Source organism: Arachis stenosperma, chromosome 6, assembly GCF_014773155.1.
Source record: "Arachis stenosperma cultivar V10309 chromosome 6, arast.V10309.gnm1.PFL2, whole genome shotgun sequence".
Classification (NCBI taxonomy): Eukaryota; Viridiplantae; Streptophyta; class Magnoliopsida; order Fabales; family Fabaceae; genus Arachis; species Arachis stenosperma.
Genome location: NC_080382.1, coordinates 65,288,202 through 65,310,206, shown reverse-complemented (window position 1 = coordinate 65,310,206; position 22,005 = coordinate 65,288,202). Strand labels below are relative to the sequence as shown.

Sequence of the window (22,005 nt, the reverse complement as noted above, 5' to 3'; positions counted from 1 at the left end):
CAGGTGCGCCCACGCGCAAGGGGTCATTCTGCTAAAAATTTTCTAAGTTAAAAGCTGCAGAATTTCACAGATTTAGACCCCAATCTTCCAACGGACATAACTTCATCATTTCAAATCATTTTTCACCCGTTCTTCGAACGGCATGGACATCCCGGATCCAATTTCATTTTTAAACAGATTTGGTACAAAACGGAGATCCGTAGTCCAAGTTATGTCCCGTCAAAGTATGCCCAAAAACCATAATTTCATACAAAACCACAATATGCCATTTTCAAACAAACCATTTTCAACTCTTTCCAAAATCAATCAAAACATACCAATTTCATCCCTTTTCTTTGAAATCAATCAAAATGTATCAAATTCAACATCAAGCCTCCTCAACTCACACATTGACACTTTACCACAATATACAAAATCACTATCTCACCAATTTAGCCCACTTCACCCAAGTGGCTCAAACTCAAACATATTGACATATCATATACTATTCCTCATGCCAATTCTCAACAACATCAATTCCAATAAATCATCATTTTACATAATCAACATCATACTCACCAACAATATGGTTCAACCCACAATTCAACCATAACCAATCATCAAGCATATATCACAACATGCATATTTCTCATACATCATACCACCAAGGCATCAATAATCATCATCACATATATGACCACATCATATATCTCAATCATTCAACAACATCAACCATTCAATGCCTATCTTAGGGCCTCTAGCCTAAGTATTTCCTACCACATTACATATTAGATACGGGAAACCGAAACCATACCTTAGCCAATTTTCCCAAGCTCCACCGGAGCACTTCTAAACCACTTATCCTCAAGCTCACAAGGCCTCAACACCTCCAAGAGCAGATTTTTCACCACCAAGCCCTTTCCAAGCTTGTTCAAAATCACCAATCAAGCTCCAATATCCACACACACACAACCTAAGCCACAACCATCACACCCATACACAACATCTCAAAACCCAAACATCATAAAACAACAAAATACACTAGGGTTGAGAATCTTACCACCTCCAAGGTCCAAGGAGACAAGATTAACCTTCTCCTTCAAGAGAGTTGGGTCCTATAACATCAAAGAACCCAAAATCTCAACATTTAACCCATGAAACTCGAAAATAGGGGCTGAGATTTCGAACAGCAAGGTGTGGCTTACCTCAAGATTGATTATATGGGTTTTGTAGAGCTCTCCGCGGTGAACGCGTGGCCGCAAACGGGGCGGCAATCGGAGCTCTAGATCAAAAGTTATGGTGATTTGAAGATCAAGTGAGAGAGAGGAGTTGAGAGAATGTTCTTCCCTTCCTCTCCACCATTTCAGCTTGTGTGTGTAACAAATGAGGAGAGAGAGTGCTGAAAACTAGGGTTTTGGTTAAGTTATGTTGGGCCAAGGGCCCACTTTGGGTCCGGTTGGCCCGGTTTGGCCCGTTCGGTCCAATCTTGGTCCGAATTCTACAAAATTGGTACCAAAATTCTCGTCTCAATCTCCTCTATCACATTTAGCCATAAAAATCACATTTTAGGCTTTCTAGAATAAATTCTCATTTATGGGTTAATTAGCCGTTAATTAACCGGGTTTTACAATCACCATTAATATTATTATTATCATCTTACAAATGCCTTAACAAATAACAATCACTTGAAAATGGATATATCAGAAAAAATAGAAAGCATAGTAGACTACCTGTGTTCGTTAAGCCCATGAATGATGACTAGAATGCCCCTGAAAGGAAAAGAGTAGAAAATAATTAATTCAAATGTGAAACAAAGCAACACAACTGCAGGTTGCAGAATACCCCTCTGTTTCAATTATCAAAATTTTCTTTCATATATCTTTGTCTATTACTATAATCCGCAGAAAGTTGAATGGTTAAGAATACTTTTCCCAAATGATTATTATCTCGTAAAGCAAGCAAATCAACAAGAAATGAAGAATTTGAATGGTTAAGAATACTTTTCCCAATTGCAAAATGAAAATCTCCAGCAACCTTATTAATTTGAAGAGATCCATGAATATTGCATCCTTCACCTTCTTCATCCTTTACCCTCGGAACATACCCTTCTCTTTGACACTGATCAAACAAGTCCAAGTTCTCCGGCAATGCCCATTCCTTTTTGTTATACGCTTCTTGAACTTCTTCATAAGAATTACAACAATTGCCATCAGCACCATAACAAGAACCGCAATACTCTTCGTCGTACCCTAATCTGCCACCATGTATTTGTAAAGGCATCTGGATTTTTATAAAAATAAACAATGATTTATTTGGTTTGTAATAGAAATAATAACTATTTTCTTTGATAAACAAATTCAAGATTTTATTATTATGATTTTGGTCGGAAAACAAATTCAAGATTATCACAAGAACTGCAATACTCTTTCTTTTAAATTTTATTTTATCTAATCACATTGTAAAACTGTGACAAACTAGTTAAGCTGAAGTAATGTGATGAATTGATTATGCTAATTAGGTTTAACAAACGCAAATTTAGAATTTCATGATAAAAATAGTAGATACAAAAATTACAAAAATAAATATAATAATCAAAGAGAGACAGGGAGGAACTTACAAGAAGCTGCAATGGCGACATACTCTGGCATCGGGCTCACAGGGACGGCGATCAGCAAAGACATTGCAACGACGAGTCTGTGGAAGAAGAAGAACTTACATGCAGATTCACAAATTACAATGTGATAGAGAGAGAGAGAGAGAGAGAGAGAGAGAGCGAGCTAGAGAGAGGAACTCACATGAAAAGGAGTGACAGCGGGTTCGGCGGAGGAGAAGAAGAAGAAGACGACGCTCTGCGCTCAGGTGGAGGCCGGCGGGTTTTCTTAGGCGTTAAAGAAGAAGGAGCTCTGATCTCTATTCTCAGGTGAAAGAGGAGAAGAAGAAGCCTTACTCTAAAGTCTGAACTCTGATTCAATGAAGGTTTGGGATTAAATTTTGGGAAAATGAGTGAAACGAAGGACGCGGGAAGCCAAACGCGAGAGTGGTTTTTTTATGATAAAAATCGACGGCTCTTTCCGTCGATTTTTGTTAAAATAAAAATAACATCCTAGTCGTCTATTTTATATAATAAATCTATACCATCCATCTAAGTTAGAAAAGAGATCTCTATCGTCTAAATTTATTGACGGCAAAAAGTGTCGATATTTTAATTATTAAAATAGACAACTAGTCTGTCGATTTTAAAGAAAAAAAATTTTTAACCGCTTTTTTGTCGATAATGTGACGATAGAATCCAAGGGTTAGAAAGTTACTAAAATAATAGACGATATCGCTGTCGATTTTAATATTTTATTTCTGGTCATCTCTTTTTCATTTTATCGACGGCAAGCCGTCGAAAAATATCGACGGAAAACTTAACCGTCGATTTTTGGCGTCGATAATTACACTGTTTCTTGTAGTGGTATAAAGGTGCATAAGAATGAAGTTGTCTTTACTTTAAGTCAATCTCATTATATCAAAAAGGTATTGGAAAAGTTTGATCATCTCATAATTAAAGAATCCAATAAGCCCTATGATCCTAATCTTAAATTAGAAGGAAACATGGGAAGACCTATAGCACAATTAAAATATGCTAATGCTATAGAAAGTTTAATGTATACAATGCATTATACTAGACCTGATATAGCATTTGCTATGTGCAAATTATCAAGGTTTACAGGAAAGCCTAGCAATCAACATTAGAAAGTTATAACAAGAGTTATTGGTTATCTCAAGAAAACCATAAACTTGGGATTACATTATAGTGATTATCCCGCAATTTTAGAAGGTTATTCTGACGCAAGTTGGATTACAAATCTTAGTGAAAACAAATTCACTTCAGGATGGATTTTCACCATAGGTGGTGGAACAATAAGTTGGGCCTCAAAGAAACAAACATGTATTACACATTCTACTATGGAGGCTGAGTTTGTAGCTTTATCAGCTGCATTAAAGAAACAAAATGGTTAAGAAATTTGTTATATGATATAAAGCTGTGGCTACAGCAGATGATAGCCATTTCAATCTTCTGTGATAGTGAATCAACCATGTTTCGAGCATATAATAAAGTTTATAATGGAAAGTCTAGATATATAAGTTTGAAACATGAGTTTGTGAGGAAACTAATAGATGATGATGTAATGACCATCACTTATGTAAGAGCTCAAGAAAATTTAGCAGACCCTTTGACTAAAAGTTTGTCAAAGGATAAAATAAAAGAGACTACTGCTAAAATGGGATTAAAACCTATTATTGCTAAATGATGGGAGCCCAACCTTATTCTAGTAGACCACTAGTTTTAAGGTTTAGTGGGTAATAACAAGTTATTTAGCAATTGGAGCACTAAGATATAGGATTTAGTGCTATTTACAATAAATTAGGAGGGTGAGTTAAAACTCTTAATGAAATGATAATTTTATTTATCAAAAGATTCCATCTATATGAATATAGGAGTGGTGCCGCTCTAATCGAGAATTTTAGATGTTTTATTCTCGTAAATATTCATGAAACTAGAATGAGTACAAGGCCATATAAGTGCTTAAATTATAAACTCTTGAACTTGGAGGGTATAAGTAATGTGTGTGATTTTTGGTACTAACATATAGAGTATAGGTTTAATCGATTAGACACCTATTACTTCGTTAGAACTCTAAAAATTTACACAAAAAGAATATTTAATCTTAGTGACACATTCTTTATGCATATACTTGTATGACATTTAAATTTTGTAAATGGTGGGAGATTGAAGGGCATTTACAAATTTGATTAATTAATATTATTATTAATATTAATAAATGGTTACTAACCGTTTAGTACCATTTGGCTGAAAGGACACGACCTTTTAAGAATTGTATATGTTCAAAACATTGTGTCTATTGGCTAAAGAGAGACAACTCTTTAAGAATTGTATATCTTCAAAACATTGTATCTATTGGCAATAGAAAAGACACAACCATTTGTGTACGTAACTAATTATAATTGCTACGTGCAATATAATAAATAAGTTCTTGTCCACTCTTTCAGAAACACATGTATTAAGTGTATATTTTGCTCAACTATCAAGAGATTTTCTTTGTTTTAGAGAGTTAAGAATTTTTTACTATTACTAATTAAGAAATTCTTAAGTTTTATTGTATCATAGGAGAGTATTGTCATCAACTCTATAGCAACTAAATTTGGGGACAATTATCTCTCTAAAAAAAGCGATCCGATCGATCTAAAATGATATGATAAACATAAATAAAACATAGGATGAGGTAGTATTATGAAAAATGAACAAATATTTTAAAGAAACAAGTTTTATGCACAATCACATTCTTTTATTCATTTTTTATATAAGTACATAATTATGTTCAAACCATATAAATATAAATGCATTTTAATATCATAATATATATATATGTAACCAAAATAAATAAAAGAGGAGAGAATTGATTATTTGAAGGAATAATATCTTAAAAATAATAAAAAAATATAATATCATGAAGTGCAAAGGGTTCAATACAGTTTTGATACTTTGTATCCTCAAAGGTTTTATTGAAATTTATGAATATACACTTAAAATATAATTTTATTGTATGTGAATAATTATAAGATGATATTAAAATATGACTAAAAAAGAATAAAATTCATCATATAAGTGTTGGACTAAAAAGATAAAACCTAAAATAACACTCTAAAAAATTGAGCTCATCTCTTTAAATGAGAACTAAATTAATGAAAGTGGATTAGTTAGATTTGAACAGTAGAAAATATCATCTAGTTATGAACCAAATTATATGAGGGGGAGATCAACAACCTCCGGTAGATCATCAACATCTAGCTCTCCAACATGTACTCGTTCATGCGGGAGAAGTTTGGGAGCAGCTCATCCAGTAATGTGCCTGCCATGCCGCTGCCTCTACATCGTTTATCTGGTCTTCGACCGCCGACGCCATTAGCACCATCAACATCATTGGAGGGGTATGATAGACTGGGGGCAATAATGATGATGACGACACCTTCATCTCAGACGATTATATGTAGTCCATATGATTTTCATTTTTAATTATATTTTCAATTTTCATGACATTTTTTGTTTTTATTTTGTTTTGTTGTATTTGAATTCGGAATATGGTTGTATATATACTATTTGTTTAGTTTCAATTTTTTTATTTATTGGTGTAAAATTTTATTTAGATATTTAAATGGTATATCAAATATTTGAATATATAAAAAAAGTGATTTACCAGTAGTAACATTAAATTGCTTTTTTAGTATTTTTTCATACATAATTTACCGACGACAGGTAATACAAAATTTATAATTTTATCCACGCTCTAATTTACCGACGACATCCCCATCGGTGATATTATTTTTATTATCACTGAAGGCTCAAGGCCATCGATAATATTTGCTCACGATCTTTTACTAACAGCACGACCGTCGATAAAATTAATTACCTGTTTTGGTTGTCGATATGGTCATTAGTAAAATTTACGCGTCTTGTATTGTATATGTTCTTTTATTAATGTCATATGTCATGAGTATAATTTTTTTTGAATATCCTTCCAAAGAAACGTAAGAAAGTGAAGATCAATTTCATTTTTTTCGCCATTTTGGATTAAAAAAACTTAAAATAAGAGAGAAGACTCAAAAGCACTCGGTGAACATTATCCCATTTAATGACTAGTTTATACATAAGAGAAGAGTAGGGTAAATATGTCCTTGTCAACATGGAGGAGGGTGTTCTCCTTTCATAATATATTGGTCACCAAGTTGGAACTATAAAAGACCTTTACTCAGTTCTCTCATAAAGACTTTCTGAAACTTTGTAGGACCATCTTTTTTATTTGCTCTTTTTTAATGTTTTTTTTTATCTTTTTATTAAGATTATTATTGTTGTTTGATGTGTCATAAATTTATGTAGAGTCAAAATAATCTTTGAAAATATACATATTCATTTTTATCCACAATTTTAAATAGTGAGTCAATTAGTTATTGGATAAATTTCTCTTATTTTTCCTTCATAATTTTGAATTTTGAATTTTATTAATTTTAATCTTATATATTACACCTCACTAATTTAATATTTTTAAAGATTAATTTAACTCTACATAAATTTATGACATGTCAGATGATACATGAATTAATTATTTAATTACATATTACATTAAGCTATATATATATATATATAGAGAGAGAGAGAGAGAGAGTGTGTGTGTGTGTGTGTGATTACAAAATGAGTAAGAAAGAGTGTGATTTTTATGTGTATATATATATATATATATATATATATAGTCTTACAAAATTTTGAATTAGGTTTTTACAATTTAATGTTTATCACTACCAAAAAAACGTTAAATATCGTCAGATTTAGTAACGGACGTTAGCAGTAGGTTTACCAGCAGATTTTTTGGCGAATTTGACAATAAATTTGTCGGATAAAATAATAATTGTCGAATTCGATTTTCCAACGGTAAATTCGTCAGTAATAATTGGAGGAAAAAGAAAAAAATTGGCGCGCACGTTTACCATTGAATTTACCGGCAGATATATCAGCCAATAATCCTAATTAGTGCAACGCTGTGTTTTGGTCACTCACAAAGCATTATCGTCGAATTAATCTGCCGGTAATCTTACTCTAAATTCAAATCATAAACTCTCTCTCCCCTCATTTTTGAACTACTCTCTCTAACATTTTCCTCTTTCTACCCCTCTCTCTCCCCCCCTCGCGCCAAACCACCTCTGGCAGCTTCCTCCATCAATGTTGACTACCACTAACAACGTCCAAAAACTGCGTAAACTCGGCTGGTGCTCTCTACGCCATATTAGTTACTCTATTGTCGTTCTTTTCGCCACTCCTACCACAGCTGCTGCCACCACTACTCTCTATGTCGTCGGAGCTGTCTCCTTCTTCCCTTCAAATAGGTTGTCCTCCTCCCTTTTCCTATTATTTTTTTGTTGGATAGGTTCTTCTTTTTCCTTGCTAGCATACCTACTTTTGATTTTGTGCTTTACTTGATCTGTGCTAAGTGGTATAAGTCTATCAATCTTCAAGCTTAAGTTAAAGATTCTCATGATGTGATTTCTAGAATTTGAGCTACAATTTCTCTGTTTATTCCATTAGTCTACATTGCAAGTGTATCAAGTAGTTTGTTTCCCTGCCATAATGTCTTTCGCATAAGTTTCTATAATATTAAATTACATTATGTTGCTGCAGTGGGTGTAATTAATGGTTTTGTCCATTATTTAAATGTCAATTTGTTACTAAAATGGATTGAGGGTCCATTAAAATGCAATGTCGTATGATATTCATTAAGTGAAGTAATATGAATGTATTGACTTAGGTCAATTCATTGTATGATATAGATAAATGCCATAACAAAGTCACTTACAAGATTTAATATGTTAGATTTATATTTGCATTAAGACTTATTTTTTGTTGTTAAAAATATAATTTAAAAAATTCACATCCAATCCAAACCGCATTACTTGAAATTAAATCGGATTGGATTGGATTGTTTAAAAAAAAATTTAAAATTTAAGTTTATCAATAAATTTACGGTGGATTAAATACGCCGCTAGTTATTAATTTAATTATTAGCAAATTTATCGGGAGATAAATCTAAGAATTACTGATAAAAATTTTTGGATGATAATCAGCAGCGGATGAAAAAATTTACCTTATACAATCGAATTTATTCCAACGATAAACATATTACTAGTGGATATTTTTGATAAATTCACTAGTAAATCCAATAATATCCAATAAATTTTTTGTAGCGTATAATTGAATCTCTATATTAAATAAAAATGTTTAATCATCAACTCGTTGCTAGTTGTGATTTTTTAGAAAAACATGCAATAATTTAGATTATTTGCTTCTAGAATATTTCACAATCAACCTTAAATCGATTAGAAAAACAATATTCCAAGAATATTTCGTATTTTTTAACAAAATCATAGTTAATAGGGGTCAAATTGACAATTTTTATCTAAAATATAGAGACTCAATTACAAATATTTAAACCGTAAAAAATTAATTAAAAATTTAGTAAAATTATAAGAATCCATAAAATAATTAAGCTTATTAAATTGGAGTTCTATACTTAAATTAAAACATTTTAATCAAGTTTACAAAAACAAAATGGCATGATGATCTAATTTTGGGTCTTTTATAAAATATCCCTTTTTATATCTAGTGTATTTTATCATGTAAAAATAATTTTGAGAGGTTTAAAATATTGCTTTCCTTTTTTGAAATGTATTTTATTAAAAACTAAAATTTCCAAAGTAACCAAGCAATAACGAAGGTAACAACCATAGTGAAAAACTGCAGGCAATTAATATCTTAAAGATTCCGATATGTAGGCCCCCTGTAATTTGGATTAGCTAGAGACGACAATTTCCACCCAAAATACTTGATGTTGATGGTTTAAGGCCCAAGCCGTGACACTTAGTTAAAAAAGAAAGAAATATTTTTAAAAATGAAAGTTACTTGCTTGGCAATCCTTACCCCTCAAATCAAAACCTATGGGCATCTCAAGTACAGAACTTCATGTATAATCAGATTATATAGCATCGAACAATACGGAGGTAGATCATATCATACAAGCACCACTAGGGTTAGTTTGATGATAAATAAACAAAGGTGGAAGTACAAAAGATTATTCCTTCATGATGAGTGGTTGATACTTGAAACCCCATCCTTAAATTATCCAAGCTACAAATATCATGGTTGGGTTGGATATGAGTGGACATGCAATGTGTATTATTATTATTGTTTCAAATTGGTAATTACTGACTTTAATTAGTATCCAACAATATAAAACTACCTTATTATCAACCAGTTAAATATAAACAGGTGCATTTATATGCTTGTAAAGTGAATTTATAAATGTAAAAAAATTAGTAAATTATTACACTAAATTTTTTCCTTTAAAAAAAAATCTAAAAATGACAATAAATCTTTTTTCTTTATTCATGTGTTATTGTCCTCATTTTTCAGGAAGATAATTAGTGTTTGAATTTTTTATTAAGATAGTTAAAAATTTTAATTATTAAAAGGAATCTTTGATACATTTTTTATTAATAACATAAATTTATTGTTCCAATCCACCAATTCACCGTTAGTAAATTCTGTAACTTTTATTTAACTCTTTTATAACTCTTTAATCATCATTGTGATAAAATGTATGAGCAATGTGATTTGAAAATCTTGTTATGACTGTGGAATCTTTTTTTCTCCCTCTTTCTCTTTCTTGCAACGATGTCTTTTTCTGGGTCAATTCAATTTATGAACCTTATTTTTTGAGTTCTATTTGAATTTGCATTATAAATAACTTCATTATTTCACTTCTTACCCCAAAAGCCAGCGAATTTGTATCCTCTAAATTTTGAATTTTCACTTTAGAGAATAAAATATAATCTCTCACAATTTATTTTATAAATCGAACAAAAAAAAATATGAAAAAAAAACTATTCAAAGGCGAAGAATTGCACTTTACCTTCTAAAAGAAAATTGAAAATGTAGAGGGTACAAATCTAAAACCAGCATTGCACAACAAATTAAAGGCAGGACAAGAATTAAGAGAGAGAAAAAAAGAATATTAATTAATTTACTTATGGCATAGAGTGAACAATTTTTTGTTTTTTACTGAGCAATATAATTTGCTTATTTCCATAGGAGTTTCAACTGCAATGAAAAAAAAAAAAAAGAATAATATAACTCAAATCACCCGGAAAGACCAATCACCAATACCTGTTCGGCGGAAAAACAAATGGCACTGGAGAAAATTCAGTCTAGAAAATGGAATGTAACTATGTAACAGTTAACAATAATTAAAACTCATACCAGTGTGGGGGGCACATAACTTTTTCCCTCTGATCCATGTGGTATCACGCAACAAGTTTGAATCCTTCTCTCTTTCTTTAATTGAATTTCTTTTGTTGTTAACATGGTACTAATTTAAAATTTAAGTGAAATCAAAATTGAAGAGTTAAAAAGAAAATAATCTAAGGCATATTTGTCTTTTTACAAAAAGTATTTGGTATTTTTTTAAATATTATAAAAATTAATTATTTTTAATAATTTTAATATTAATTTTTTTAATAATTAAATTTTTTTATGGTCTTTTATAATAATTTTTTCTTATTCATTGGAGATAAATTTCTTTAATTTTTTTTTTTGCATTGAATACATAAAAAAAAAAACTTTTTCACTTTCACATTCTTAACCAATGTCGTTTGAACTAAGTGCAAAATAAATCAAACTTAAAGCAAGAAATTGATGATCTTCAATTGCATAAGGAGGAATCAAACTACGAGGATCGGGAGCTAATGGGGGTACCGAAGTGGAGGAAAAGAGAGAAAATTGGAGAATGGATATGCCATTGATGAAAGTTATTGGGGAAAAAAAATAGATGCAAGTAGATTCGTGTAAAACTTGAAAAATTGTTTAGTCAATTATTTATTAAAATTTGGATTTAAGATGCTTTAAACCACTCGTTTTGAGTTAATTGATTAAATATTTAAAGTTTTTAATTTAAAAATTTACAGATAAGATTTTAATTCGAAAAATTATTTAGAGCGCAAAAATATAATTATTTTTGTAAAAATGAGTTATCCTGGCTGTAACATTTTATTATATGGAACTTTATACCTAGGACGTAAATAAGAGGTGGCGAAGCGTTATGACCTCTAAAAATAAAAATATGTATATAAATATAGTCGAAATAAATTATAATTATGAGCCTTGAAAAAGAAGTTGAACAAAACACTAACAGAAAGGCGCATCACTCACAATCGGATCAATGCAGAAAGGTAGAAAAATCGAATGGAAAAGGATAAAATATAAAACCAGAATTCCAAAAGATACAAATAACAAGCTCTGGACTTGACCTGTGAAGCAAAGGCCGGTCAGAATATATATATATATATATATATATATATATATATATATATAACCCGAAAGCATCCCAAAAATATAAAACACACACCTGTTTCTCCATGTCGACCTCTGGGAAGGTACAAAATATACAATACGGAGAATCTCTCTCTCTCTCTCATATATATATATATATATATATATATATATATATATATATAATACAAACACTAAGTCCCAAGAGTTCTTCGCTTCCACGAGTCTCTAGAATGCTCAGTGCGGTGCCTCTCGACCTGCATCTGAAAAACAACAGTATATGTATAGAATGAGAACCGGGTGTTCTCAATATGGTAAAGGTGTCCGCATAGTTAATATAAAAGGTCTCGGAAAAGTCAGAGGCAATCCTAACACTTCGACACTTAGAATAAACTTAAGATCCGACTAAACCAAAAATTAGATAAAACTATCTAAGGTATTCAATTCTAAGCCTAACTTTAACCTAACACTTTATTTTTCGTCTCCTCCAACCCTCCGAATCACCGGTGGAACTACCTTCATCATCAACTCTGCCAGTATGAGGAATTTTTCAATTACAAACACATACAAAGCAGACAAAGAAGGGACAAATATAGATGGCAATTACAGAAGTAGAACAAATAGCAGATATTCAGAGCTAAGCAGTTAAGCAAACCAAAATAATGTACCCTCAAGCAAAACATACAAATGCATATGATGCATGGCTATCCTACTGGGTGTGAGCCCATGAGCTCACGTGTCACTTACTTTACCAAAATCTGATACATCCGGTAGCTAACCCGGATATTGTCCTCTTGAAAACCGGTAGGCGGGCACACCACCACGATCCCTACCTGGTGAGAGGTACACCATCATGATCCCCACTATTGCGAGCGATACACCACCATGATCCTCGCAAGATTTTCAATTAGAAAACACACACCCGTAGGCGGTAAATAACCACGATCTCCACCATTTGTGAGCGGTACACCACTACGATCCCACAGACATTTTCAATTTCTAGTTCTTTTTCTTTATCAAACATGTTCCAATTCACTTCAAAAACCATACTCAAGTTACTCATCATTACTTTTCATTATTATCATCATATTCATTCAAAATTCAAAATTAAACTCAATTCTCATCATTCTCCTTCTTCATCGCTTACCGGGAGCAAGTGGACAACGCCACTGCATCTTACCCGATATCTCAACTCTTACCCGGAACAAGTGGACAACGCCACTGTATCTTACTTGGAGTCTCAACTTTTACCCTTGATCACAATTGACATTCATGATTATCACCGTTCCTCACAAACATCAACGAATCATCAATCTTTTTCCCTTAAATACATATACATACACATATCACAGCTTCTCATCCCAACCAACCAATTCATTTCAAGTCAATATCACAAAATCATCATCAATTCTCAACAACCCAACAATTATTATCATTATCCTATACTTCATAAACTCAGAACCCACCACATACAAATTCATATACTCATAATACACAAATCCTAACCGACAGGTTCACCGGATCGTACCAAGTAATACCTCAGGTGAGTGAGGGTCGATCCCACAAGGATTGATAGACCAAGCAACAACAATTGAATGATCCACTTAGTCAGACAAGCACAAATTGGTGTTTTGGGGTTCAAAAATGTTAAACAGTAAATTAAGAATATAAAAAGCAAATGTAAGGCCCACATCGGTTGGGGAGGGGAACGAAGCATGCCTTATAAGGGTGTGGATACCTCTCCCTAGCATGACGCGTTTTGACGAATGAGTGTGGGGGGGCTTTGATGAGCGGATAATTTATACACTTTTTGGCATTGTTTTTAGTATGTTTTTGGTATGATTTAGTTAGTTTTTAGTATATTTTTATTAGTTTTTAGTTAAAAATCACTTTTCTGGACTTTACTATGAGTTTGTGTGTTTTTCTGTGATTTCAGGTATTTTCTGGCTGAAATTGAGGGACCTGAGCAAAAATCTGATTCAGAGACTGAAAAGGACTGCAGATGCTGTTGGATTCTGACCTCCCTGCACTCGAAGTGGATTTTCTGGAGCTACAGAAGCCCAATTGGCGCGCTCTCAACGGCGTTAGAAAGTAGACATCCTGGACTTTCCAGCAATATATGATAGTCCATACTTTGCCCAAGATTTGATGGCCCAAACCGGCGTTCAAAGTCACCCTCAGGAATTCCAGCGTTAAACGCTGGAACTGGCACCCAAATGGGAGTTAAACGCCCAAACTGGCATAAAAGCTGGCGTTTAACTCCAAGAAGAGTCTCTACACGAAAATGCTTCATTGCTCAGCCCAAGCACACACCAAGTGGGCCCGGAAGTGGATTTTTATGTCATTTACTCATCTCTGTACACCCTAGGCTACTAGTTTTCTATAAGTAGGACCTTTTACTATTGTATTGAGATATCTGGGTAGCTATCTTCGTGTTTTATGCTATCTTAGATCATTGGGAGGCTGGCCATTCGGCCATGCCTAGACCTTATGCTTATGTATTTTCAACGGTGGAGTTTCTACACACCATAGATTAAGGTGTGGAGCTCTGCTGTACCTCGAGTATTAATGCAATTACTATTGTTCTTCCATTCAATTCCGCTTGTTCTTGTTCTAAGATATCACTTGTTCTTCAACTTGATGAATGTGATGATCCGTGACACTCATCATCATTCTCACTTATGAACAAGGTGACTGACAACCACTTTTGTTCTACAAGCAACCAAGGCTCTAGTGAATATCTCTTGGATTCCTGATTGCACGATGCATGGTTGATTGCCTGACAACCGAGTGCTCGCCTGACAAACGAGCCAACCATTTCGTGAGATCAGAGTCTTCGTGGTATAGGCGAGAACAGATGGCGGCATTCAAGAGAATCCGGAAGGTCTAAACCTTGTCTGTGGTATTCTGAGTAGGATTCAATGATTGAATGACTGTGACGTGCTTCAAACTCCTAGCAGGCGGGGGCGTTAGTGACAGACGCAAAATAATCAATAGATTCTATTCCGGCCTGACCGAGAACCGACAGCTGAATTCCGCGTGCTGTGACAGAGCATTTGCAATCGTTTTCACTGAGAGGATGGGAGGTAGCCATTGACAACGGTGAAACCCTACACAAGCTTGCCATGGAAATGAATAAGAAGGATTGGATGAAGACAGTAGGAAAGCAGAGAGATGGAAGGGAAGGCATCTTCATGCGCTTATCTGAAGTTCCTACCAATGAATTACATAAGTATCTCTATCTTTATCTTTTATGTTATTTTCGTTCATCACCATATCCATTTGAGTCTGCCTGACTAAGATTTACAAGATGACCATAGCTTGCTTCATACTAACAATCTCCGTGGGATCGACCCTTACACGCGTAAGGTTTATTACTTGGACGACCCAGTGCACTTACTGGTTAGTTGTGCGAAGTTGTGTAATGCCATGGAATTGAGCTACCAAGTTTTTGGAGTTCATGACCGGGGATTATGAGAGTTGTGAAAAAGTATTGTTCACAATTTCGCGCACCAAGTTTTTGGCGCCGTTGCCGGGGATTGTTCAGTTTGGACAACTGACGGTTCATCTTGTTGCTTAGATTAGGTATTTTTTTTCGAAATTGTTGAAGATGAATTCTAGAGTTTCATGATGATTTGTTGAAGTCTGGCTGGCTGAGAAGCCATGTCTAATCTCATTGGACCGAGGTTTCAACTTATCATCACAAGAGCTTGTTGATTTTTATCAATTTTGCTTTTGAAGCAGTGATCTGCTAAGGCTTGGCTGGCCTTTGGCCATGTCTAGTGTTTTGGACCGAAGCTTTCTTTGAAAGCTTGGCTGGCTGTGAAGCCATGTCTAATTCCTGGACCGGAGTCTTAGACTAGCATTGCACTAATTCCTGGAATTCTCATTAAGAATTTTGATACCTTTTTCCACTTAATTTTCGAAAAACACAAAAAATCAAAAAAATCATAAAACCCAAAAATTTCTTGTTTGAGTCTAGTGTCTCATCTTAAGTTTGGTGTCAATTGCATGCATTCATTCATGTGTCTTAGTGATCTTCAAGATGTTCTTGATGATTTCCGTGCTCTGATCTTTGAATTCTATTGACTTGAAGTGTTTTGTGTGTCTCATATGCATTCCCATTAGTGTCAGTAGTATACAAACTACTAAGTTTGGTGTCTGGCATGCATTGTTATTTGATTTTAGTTGCATTTTGATTATTCTTTATTATTAAAAATCCAAAAATATTTTTAATTTGTGTCTTTTCAAGTCAATAATACAGAGAATTGAAGATTCAGAACATACAGCAGAGGAATTGCACAGAAAAAGCTGGGCGTTCAAAACGCCCAGTGAAGAAGGACAGACTGGCGTTTAAACGCCAGCCAGGGTGCCTGGTTGGGCGTTTAACGCCCAAAAGGGTATAGTTTTGGGCGTTAAACGCCAGAATGTGCACCATTCTGGGCGTTTAACGCTAGGATGGCTAAAGGGGGAAGATTTTGTTTTCAATTCAAATTTTTTTTAGTTTTCAGAATCTTTTCAAAATCAAATCTTTTTCAAATCAATTTTTCAATCAAATCTTTTTCAAAATCAATTTCTTTCCATTTTTTAAAGATACTTGCTATCAATTAATGATTTGATTCAACATCTCAAGTATGTTGCCTTTTCTGTTGAGAAAGGTTTAATGTTTGAATCATATCTTTTCTTGATAGCCAAGTTATTAATTTCTAAAATCAAATCTTTGTAAAATTGTTTTCAAATCATATCTTCTCAATCACATATTTTTAAAATCAATCATATCTTCTTAACCTCATCTTTTTCAAAATAGTTTTCAATCAAATCTTTTTGACTTCTAATTTCAAAATCTTTTTCAAAAATCACTTGATTTCTTTCCCACTCTTATTTTCGAAAATTAATTAGTTTTTTTTTTTAAAATGTTTTCAAATTCTTTTACTTAATTTTCGAAAATTACCTTCCCTCCTCTCACGTCCTTCTATTTATGGACTAACACTATTCCTTAATGCAAAATTCGAACTCCATCTTCTTTGATAAGTTCGAATTTTCTACTTCTGTCTTCTACTTTCCTTTTCCTCTGACACCTAAAGGAATCTCTATACTGTGACATAGAGGATTCCACATTTTCTTGTTCTCTTCTCCTTCATATGAGCAGGAGCAGGGACAAAGGCATTGTTGTTGAAGCTGACCCTGAACCTGAAAGGACCTTGAAGCGAAAGCTAAGAGAAGCTAAGGCACAGAGGACCTAACAGAAATCTTCAAAGAAGAAGAACCCATGGCAGCCGAAAACAACAACAATGCAAACAATGCAAGGAAGGTGCTGGGTGACTTTACTGCACCTACTCCCAACTTCTATGGGAGAAGCATCTCTATCCCTGCCATTGGAGCAAACAACTTTGAGCTTAAGCCTCAATTAGTTTCTCTAATGCAACAGAATTGCAAGTTTCATGGACTTCCATTGGAAGATCCCCATCAGTTTTTAGCTGAATTCTTGCAAATCTGTGACACTGTCAAGACTAATGGGGTTGACCCTGAGGTCTACAGACTTATGCTATTCCCTTTTGCTGTAAGAGACAGAGCTAGAACATGGTTGGACTCTCAACCTAAAGAAAGTCTGGACTCTTGGGAAAAGCTAGTCAATGCCTTCTTGGCAAAGTTCTTTCCACCTCAAAAATTGAGTAAGCTTAGAGTGGAAGTCCAAACCTTCAGACAGAAGGATGGAGAATCCCTCTATGAAGCTTGGGAAAGATACAAACAATTGATCAGAAAATGTCCATCTGACATGCTTTCTGAATGGAGCATCATAGGTATTTTCTATGATGGTCTCTCTGAACTATCCAAGATGTCTTTGGATAGCTCTGCTGGAGGATCTCTTCATTTGAAGAAGACGCCTACAGAAGCTCAAGAGCTGATTGAAATGGTTGCAAATAACCAATTCATGTACACTTCTGAAAGGAATCCTGTGAACAATGGGACTAATCAGAAGAAAGGAGTTCTTGAGATTGATGCTCTGAATGCCATTTTGGCTCAGAACAAGATATTGACTCAACAAGTCAATTTGATTTCTCAAAGTCTGTCTGGAATGCAAAATGCACCAAACAGTACTAAGGATGCTTCATCTGAAGAAGAAGCCTATGATCCTGAGAACCCTTCAATGGAAGAGGTGAATTACCTAGGAGAACCCTATGGAAACACCTATAATTCTTCATGGAGAAATCATCCAAATTTCTCATGGAAGAATCAAGAGAGACCTCAACAAGATTTCAATAACAATAATGGTGGAAGAAACAGGTTTAGCAATGGCAAGCCTTTTCCATCATCTTCTCAGCAACAGACAGAGAATTCTAAGCAGAACCCCTCTGACTTAGCAACTATGGTCTCTGATCTAATTAAAACCACTCAAAGTTTCATGACTGAAACAAGGTCCTCCATTAGGAATTTGGAGGCATAAGTGGGACAGCTGAGCAAGAAAGTTACTGAACTCCCTTCTAGTACTCTCCCAAGCAATACAGAAGAAAATCCAAAAGGAGAGTGCAAGGCCATCAACATGGCCGAATTTGGAGAGGAAGGAGAGGAAGTGAACGCCACTGAGGAAGACCTCAGTGGGTGTGCACTGACCTCCATTGAGTTCCCCAATGAGGAACCATGGGAATCTGAGGCTCAAAATGAGACCATAGAGATTCCATTGGAATTACTTCTGCCATTCATGAGCTCTGATGAGTATTCTTCCTCTGAAGAGGATGAGTATGTCACTGAAGAGCAAGTTGCTAAATACCTTGGAGCAATCATGAAGCTAAATGACAAGTTATTTGGAAATGAGACTTGGGAGAATGAACCTCCTTTGCTCACCAAAGAACTGGATGACTTGTCTAGGCAGAAACTGCCTCAAAAGAGGCAGGATCCTGGGAAGTTTTCAATACCTTGTACTATAGGCACCATGACCTTCAAGAAGGCCCTGTGTGACTTAGGGTCAAGTGTAAACCTCATGCCCCTCTCTGTAATGGAGAAGCTAGGGATCTTTGAGGTGCAAGCTGCAAAAATCTCACTAGAGATGGCAGACAACTCAAGAAAATAAGCCTATGGACTTGTAGAGGATGTTCTGCTTAAAGTTGAAGACCATTACATCCCTACTGATTTCATAGTCCTAGAGACTGGGAAGTGCATGGATGAATCCATCATCCTTGGTAGACCCTTCCTAGCCACAGCAAAGGCTGTGATTGATGTTGATAGAGGAGAGTTGATCATTCAAGTGAATGAAGAATCCTTGGTGTTTAAGGCTCAAGGATATCCCTCTGTCACCATGGAGAGGAAGCATGAAGAGCTTCTCTCAAATCAGAGTCAAACAGAGCCCCCACAGTCAAACTCTAAGTTTGGTGTTGGGAGGCCACAACCAAACTCTAAGTTTGGTGTTGAACCCCCACATTCAAACTCTAAGTTTGGTGTTGGGAGGTCCCAACATGGCTCTAAGTATCTGTGAGGCTCCATGAGAGTCCTCTGTCAAGCTAATGACATTAAAAAAGCGCTTGTTGGGAGGCAACCCAATGTTTTATAATTAACTATTTTCTTTTGTTATTTTATGTCTTTTGTAGGTTGATGATCATAAGAAGTCACAAAATTAATGAAAAAAGCAAAAACAGAATGAAAAACAGGAAGAAAAACAGCACACCCTGGAGGAAGAACTTACTGGCGTTTAAACGCCAGTAAGGCTAGCAGGTGGGCGTTTAACGCCCAGTCTGGCACCATTCTGGGCGTTTAACGCCAAAAAGGGGCACCAGACTGGCGTTAAACGCCAGAAAAGGGCAAGAACCTGGCGTTAAACGCCAGGAATGGGCACCAGTCCGGCGTTTAATGCCAGAAAAGGCACAAAACGTGATTTTGCATGCCATTTGGTGCAGGGATGACTTTTCCTTGACACCTCAGGATCTGTGGACCCCACAGGATCCCCACATACCCTACCACTCTCTCTCTCTTCTTCACCAATCACCTCAACACCTCTTCCCCAAAAACCCCTCACCTATCAAATCCCTTCTTTCTCTTCACCACTCACATCCATCCTTCATAAAACCCCACCTACCCCACCATTCAAATTCAAACCACTTTTCCACCCAAACCCACCCTCAAATGGCCGAACATCCCTCTCCCTCTCTCCTATATAAACCCTCCTTCACTCTTTCATTTTCACACACCTTAAACACCATTTCTCTCCCCTTGGCCGAATACAAAGTCATTCCCTTTCTCCTCATTTCTTCTTCTTCTACTCTCTTCTTTCTTCTTTTGCTCGAGGACGAGCAAACATTTTAAGTTTGGTGTGGTAAAAGCGTTGCTTTTTCGTTTTTCCATAACCATTTATGGCATCCAAGGCCGGAGAAACCTCTAGAAAGAGGAAAGGAAAGGCAAAAGCTTCCACCTCCGAGTCATGGGAGATGGAGAGATTCATCTCAAGGGTGCATCAAGACCACTTCTACGAAGTTGTGGCCTTGAAGAAGGTGATCCCCGAGGTCCCTTTTTCACTCAAAAAGGGTGAATATCCGGAGATCCGACATGAGATCCGAAGAAGAGGTTGGGAAGTCCTTACCAACCCCATTCAACAAGTCGGAATCTTGATGGTTCAAGAGTTCTATGCCAATGCATGGATCACCAAGAACCATGACCAAAGTGTGAACCCAAATCCAAAGAATTATCTTACTATGGTTCGGGGGAAATACTTGGATTTTAGTCCGGAGAATGTGAGGTTGGCGTTCAACTTGCCTATGATGCAAGGAGATGAACATCCTTACACTAGAAGGGTCAACTTTGATCAAAGGTTGGACCAAGTCCTCACAGTCATATGTGAAGAGGGCACCCAATGGAAGAGAGATTCAAGAGGAAAGCCGGTTCAATTGAGAAGGCATGACCTCAAGCCCGTGGCTAGAGGATGGTTAGAGTTTATACAACGCTCAATCATTCCCACTAGCAACCGGTCCGAAGTTACCATAGACCGGGCTATCATGATCCATAGCATCATGATTGGAGAAGAAATAGAGGTTCATGAGGTTATAGCCCAAGAACTCTACAAGGTGGCGGACAAGTCCTCTACCTTGGCAAGGTTAGCCTTTCCTCATCTCATTTGTCACCTCTGTTATTCAGTAGGAGTTGACATAGAGGGAGACATCCCCATTGATGAAGACAAGCCCATCACTAAGAAAAGGATGGAGCACACAAGAGACCCCACTCATCATGAGATCCCTGAGATGCCTCAAGGGATGCACTTTCTTCCACAAAACTATTGGGAGCAACTAAACACCTCCCTAGGAGAGTTGAGTTCCAACATGGGACAACTAAGGGTGGAGCATCAAGAACACTCCATCATCCTTCATGAAATTAGAGAAGACCAAAGAATCATGAGGGAGGAGCAACAAAGACAAGGAAGAGATATTGAGGAGCTCAAGCACTCCATAGGATCTTCAAGAGGAAGAAAGAGCCGCCATCACTAAGGTGGACCCGTTCTTTGATTTCCTTGTTCTTTATTCTTCTGTTTTTCGAATTTTATGCTTATGTTTATCCATGTTTGTGTCTTGTGATCATTAGTGTCTTAGTGTCTATGCCTTAAAGTTATGAATGTCCTATGAATCCATCACCTTTCTTGAATAAAAACGTGCTTAATTGAAAAACAAAGAAAGAATTGCATGAATTTTGAATTTTATAATAGTTTAATTATTTTGATGTGGTGGCAATACTCTTGTTCTCTGAATGTATGCTTAAACAGTGCATATGTATCTTGAATTTGTGGTTCATGAATGTTGGCTCTTGAAAGAATGATGAAAAAGGAGACATGTTACTGAGGATCTGAAAAATCATAAAAATGATTCTTGAAGCAAGAAAAAGTAGTGAATACAAAAAAAAACGAAAAAAAAGGGGGAAAGAGAAAAAGAAAGAAAAAGAAAGAATAAAGTTGTGATCCAAGGCAAAAAGAGTGTGCTTAAGAACCCTGGACACCTCTAATTGGGGACTCTAGCAAAGCTGAGTCACAATCTGAAAAGGTTCACCCAATTATGTGTCTGTGGCATGTATGTATCCGGTGGTAATACTGGAAGACAGAGTGCTTTGGGCCACGG

At 35.4% G+C, this 22,005-nt stretch overlaps 1 non-coding gene across 1 annotated transcript; it reads right to left on the bottom strand.

The window, feature by feature from the left end:
• Positions 1 to 17,591: 17,591 nt before the first annotated feature.
• Positions 17,592 to 17,695, bottom strand: LOC130937726 (small nucleolar RNA R71). The gene has a single exon (XR_009068929.1). It is a non-coding gene; the product is annotated as a small nucleolar RNA R71 (small nucleolar RNA).
• Between the last annotated feature and the right edge of the window lie 4,310 nt (positions 17,696 to 22,005).